Source organism: Vipera ursinii (assembly GCF_947247035.1).
Source record: "Vipera ursinii genome assembly, chromosome: 4".
NCBI lineage: Eukaryota > Metazoa > Chordata > Lepidosauria > Squamata > Viperidae > Vipera > Vipera ursinii.
In genome coordinates this window covers 96286300-96292299 of record NC_139514.1, presented here as the reverse complement: position 1 = coordinate 96292299, position 6000 = coordinate 96286300, and positions in this window count along the sequence as shown.

Here is a 6000-nt window from a genome sequence, read left to right as displayed (position 1 = left end):
TTTTAAGAAAAGACTGGACAGCCACCTGTCTGAAATGGGGGTCTCCTGCTTGAGCAGGGGGTTGGACTAGAAGACCTCCAAGGTCCCTTCCAGCTCTATTCTGATTGATTGAACTTTTTGAGATGCTTTCCCTGCGACTCTGTGTGTTTTGACATGTTTAGAGAGTAAGGTTTTAAAAACACATTGTGATCTAATGCAGCTATGAAAAACAGCTCTCTATCAATGGTACATTTTATAAAATGAAAACGGCTATTGGTCATGTTTTTAAAAGACAGCAATCCTAATTACATACAGGTTTTTTTATTATTTATTTGACTTACAACAGTTCATTTAGTGATTGTTCAAAGTTACAATGGCACTGAAAAAAGTGACATGGCCGTTTTTCACACAACCATTGCAGCATCCCCATGGTCACATGATCAAAATTCAAATGCTTGGCAACTGACTCATATTTATGATAGTTGCAGTGTCCCAGGGTCATGGTGATCACCTTTTCGTGATCTTCTGACAAGCCAAGCCAATGGGTAAGGCAGATTCATTTAACAACTGTGTTACTAATTTTATAACTGCAGTGATTCATTTAACAACTATGGCAAGAAAAGAAAATTCACTTAGCAAATATTTCAGTTAGGAACAGATGTTTGGGGCTCAATTGTGGTCGTAAGTTGAGGACTACCTATATTTATCTATGTGACTTGACTACCATCTCACATGACACTAGGCTGTCCTACAGAGTTAAAAACATAAAAACAATATAAAAATAACCAAAATATAACAAAAGGCCATTAAAACAGTACTGATTAAGACTATAAAAGACCATAATCTACAATCACTGTCAGGATAAGTATAGCCATTCTATAGGCTATACACCCACTACCAGATTCCCAGGCCAGATGGCAAAGTCATATCTTTACTTCCTTCCAGAAGGCTAGTCACTTGGTTCGTGCACGCTAAACTGGGAGGGGGTTTATTTGGTCTTCCTGTAGAGCTCTTGTGATTTCTAAATCACAGTTTACAACTTAGGGTGTTCTGCAAATCCAGCAGAATGTCTTTAATTATCTGTGGTTGAATTGTGGCTTAATGTAGTTAGTGTGTATATCTGATCTCACACTGGTGAATAGAATAGAATAGAATAGAATGGGAAGAGAAGAGAATATATTGTGCAAAACCATGGGTTGTTGAATATGGTTTGTTGAATCACAGTTGATGGTTCCACATATCATAATATTGTAAACATAAACCATCGTTTATAAAATCAGTTGAGTTTATACAACTAATTAAATCAAAATTTAACTAAAAGCAATATATGCATTTAACCAGCTGTCGAAACTAAAATGTACCTTCGTAAAAGAACAAACTTTTTCTGTACTTTTTGTGGGAGCTCAAATAAGTGTGCAGGGTGCTAGGAAGAAACCATTGAAAGAGTTCCAGAATTTGGTGCCAGTAGAAAAGCCCTCTGAAAAGATATGTTGAAAGATTTTCAAGATATTTGAGACACCAGGAAAAAAAGTGTGAGAATATATCATAAGTTTTAAGCCGCCCTGAGTCTTCGGAGAAGGGCGGGATATAAATGGGATTAAAATAAAAAAATAAATAAATATTGAAAAATGTATGGGGCACTTGATTTCTGGAAAAAAAATAGAAGCACATTCCACATTGTCTGTCTCAACCAACCTTATTTCCCATGTTTTGTTGTTGTTAGTTGCGAAGTCGTGTCCGACCCATCGCGACCCTATGGACAACATTCCTCCAGGCCTTCCTGTCCTCTACCATCTTCTGGAGTCCATTTAAGCTCATGCCTACTGCTTCAGTGACTTCATCCAGCCACCTCATTCTCTGTCGTCCCCTTCTTCTATTGCCCTCGATCTTCCCCAGCATTAGGCTCTTCTCCAGGGAGTCCTTCCTTCTCATTAGGTGGCCAAAGTACTTGAGTTTTAGCTTCAGGATCTGGCCTTCTAAAGAGCAGTCAGGGTTGATGTCCTCTAGGACTGACCAGTTTGATCGCCTTGCAGTCCAAGGGACTCGCAGGAGTCTTCTCCAGCACCATAGTTCAAAGGCCTCAATTCTTTGGCGCTCAGTCTTTCTTATGGTCCAACTTTCACGGCCATACATTGCAACTGGGAAGACCATCGCCTTGACTATACGCACTTTTGTTGACAGGGTGATGTCTCTGCTTTTTAGTGTGCTGTCTAGATTTGCCATGGCTTTCCTCCCCAGGAGCAAGCGTCTTTTAATTTCTTGGCTACAGTCCCCATCTGCAGTGATCTTGGAGCCCAGGAAAATAAAATCTGTCACTACCTCCATTTCTTCCCCATCTATTTGCCAGGAATTGAGAGGGCCAGATGCCATGATGTTTTATATAATTCTAATTTATACTTGAAAACTGACTCCTTAATATATTCCAGGGTCCTATGCTGGGGAACCCAGAGCCAGTAATTATGGAGATTGTAATGCAGAACACTTGCCAATTAATGGGTTGTTGCCCCTGCTAGTTGTTGTTGGCTTTATGCTTTGCATCAGCCAGTATTTTTTCATTGGCCCCAAACTCCAGGACTGCTACAGTTCAAATACCTATTGGGGTGGGGGGCAATCTTCACAGGCATTCAAAATTAATCTATAACTTTTGAGGATTACCAGTGCAGGCCAACGACAAGATAGTTACCTCACTTGCAAGGTGGACAAGGAAAAAAGACATAAATAGTTTTCAACTAGAACACAAAAGATAGTAAACTAAATTTGTTTTTATTAGGTTTCTATTAACTGTATAGGTTTAATAGGGTAATAACTATTAGCCAGTTACTAACCGTCATGCATATATATGTGTCAGAGAGAATAAAGACTACAGAAAGTCATCTGTCCTGTTATACCTTAGAATACATTTTAGAGTGAGTGACAATCCACCTGCCAATATTGTACTGTATTGTAAAGCAGCGCTTTTCAACCAGTGGTACGGGTACCACCTGTGGTACATTGGCACCTGCCAGGTGGTACGCGACCATCCTAGAAATGTGGTAGCATGGGAGTGGAATGAGCTGAACTGGTGGCAGCACCGCACAAGCCTGAGTGAGAGATCGCTAGAGCTGCAGGGCTGTCAGGGCTCAGCGGAAGTGCCAGGCTCCAGCTGGAGCTCAGCGCTGATCCTGACGCTTCTGCTGAGCCCAGAAGAAGTGCCAATCACCTGGAATGTTGCAGCATCTTGTGATTTACATTCAGTTGCTTGGCAACTGATTCATATTTGTGACGGTCACAGTGTCCCAGGGTCATGTGAAGTGACCAAAGCCTGCTGCAACCACCCAGCAGATGGGGGGAATAAATACCAAACACCCCACCCCACTCCCGCTGCCAATCCTCAACAGAAATCCTCACAACAATGAAAACCTTGGATAGGAGGAAGAGCGCCACCGGGCGGGCAGGCCAGTGTCTTGCTCGGCTGTGGCTTGGGGGCACTTTCTTCAGTGCCATTGTAACTTTGGGCAGAGGTCAAGCCCTAGGCCTCTTAATTGTGGAGTGCCTCAGGGTTCGGTGCTCTCGCCCCTCCTGTTCAACATCTATATGAAGCCGCTGGGAGAGATCATCCGTAGCTTCGGGGTGAAATATCATCAATATGCTGATGATACCCAGCTATTCATCTCCACCCCGAACCAACCCAGTGATGCCCTTGATGTGATGTCCCGTTGTCTGGAAGCGGTACAGATTTGGATGGGAGAAAACAGGCTTCGACTCAACCCGGCCAAGACTGGGTGGCTGTACATACCGTCATCTCGTTTAGTCCAAGAGGTTCCATCTCTGACTATAGGAGGAGAGATGTTACCTCCCATTGATAAAGCACGCAATCTGGGCGTCCTCCTAGATTCACGACTCAGTTTTGAAGATCACATTGGAACCGTGGCTAGGGGGGCATTTGCCCAGATTCGTCTTATATACCAATTGCGCCCCTTTTTGGACCGAGATGCCCTACGTACAGTCACCCACGCACTCGTTACCTCCCGTATTGATTACTGTAATGCTCTCTACATGGGGCTGCCCTTGAAGACCACCCGGAGGCTTCAGCTGGTGCAGAATGCAGCTGCACGGGTTGTGATGGGAGCTTCCCAATACTCCCATATTACACCCCTCCTGCGTGAGCTGCATTGGCTACCAGTTGCCCTCCGGGTGAGATTTAAGGTGCTGGTACTTACCTTTAAAGCCCTACATGGCTTGGGTCCGGGATACTTGCGGGACCATCTGCTGCCGGGGACAAATTCCCATCGTCCAGTACGCTCACACAGAGAGGGCCTCCTCAGGGTACCGTCAGCTAGGCAATGTCGGCTGGCGACCCCCAGGGGGAGGGCCTTCTCTGTGGGAGCACCAACCCTATGGAATCAGCTCCCCCCTGAGCTTCGGATAGCCCAAAACCTCCAATCCTTTCGCCGCGGCCTCAAAACACACCTGTTCCACCAAGCTGACCTAGACTGACAGGCATTTTAATTAATTTATATTTAGTATTTTTAATTCATTTTAAAATTCTCTAATTTTTTATTGCACTGATGTTCTCAATTTTCATTTTATCTTGATTTATGTACTTATTATATGTTTTATTGTGAGCCGCCCTGAGTCCTTCAGGAGATAGGGCGGGATATAAATCCCATCAATAAATAAATAAATAAATAAACTTTGAACAGTCACTAAGCGAACTGTTGTAAGTCGAGGACTACCTGTACTTCATCATTTTTTTCCTTTTTTGGGGGGGGTCATCAAGTTTTTGACACCTTGGTAGGCGACATGGTACTCGGATGTTGCCATATCCTAAAAGTGGTACAATGGGTGAAAAGGTTGAAAAGCCCTGCCATAGAGCATCTTTGAAATACGGTATCTTGCACAATTTCAATTTGAGGATTTATTTCCAGAAACAAGCAAACCACTTCCAGAATGTCATAATTTGGAAGGAGGTGTAACATTTAGAAAGTTCTAAAGTTCTGAACATTTTATTCTGGAATCATCAAAATCTGTATGTCCTAATTACTGCTGATTGTTAGAAAATTTTTATTACCAGGTATATTTAGTTGTTTAAAGAAAACCTCTTCACTGTATTTCTATTTGGTTGTATCTTCCTTTCTAAGGCAATATTATTTAATACAAATGGTTTTATGCATTCACTCTCAGATCTTCTTTATTTCAGTATTACTACTCCCATACGTTTAATAATAAAAAGAAACAGTCTACAATATGTAAAAACTACATTTAATTGAAGTGACACTCCGCAGTATTGTGGGGGGGAACTTACATGCCTCAAGGAACCATTGTCCCCCTCATTTGCATTCTGGAATCACCCATGTATTTTATTAAGAACACCTACTTTTTATGACAGAAAATTGCTTAAGAACAATACTCCAAAAGCCAATTAGATGCAGATTACACGGCTGCTTTAGACACCTCAAGGACAAGATGTGGAAACTCAGAATATCTCACATGGCTGACCTTGATAAATTTCACCACCTGCCAGATTATTACTCTCAGTCATATCTACACCTGGATACCCATGCACTAAATGGAAGAACATTGGGTTGACTGCTAAGGAGAAATAACAAAAGAATATATCCCATGTCTGCACAAGCTCTGATTCTTTATTTTACACTCTGAAAGTAAAGTGCTTTTTCCATAGTAAATAGATTTCAGAGTCACTTAAAGGTTAATGCCTGCAATGCAAACAGCAATCAAGCAGTAAGCCACTTTCTCAGCACGTGGTATCCTGAGCTTATGTTATGTCAATATTTTTTAAAGGGCAAGCAGACTGACCCCATGAAATTGTGCTCTAGTTAACCTACTATCAAGACCTATCAAGGGCAAAATAATAGAAAGATAAATGTAAGCCTAAAAAAAAGAGAAAGACTACATAGAATAGGAATATCATTTTCTTAATTTTATTCACTTATCAGTTTTGATTAATGAAAAAAAAATTCTCCCTTCCATCAAAGTAATTGTTTCTCATCCCCTTATAGCTTGCTATTTTATTCCTGAATT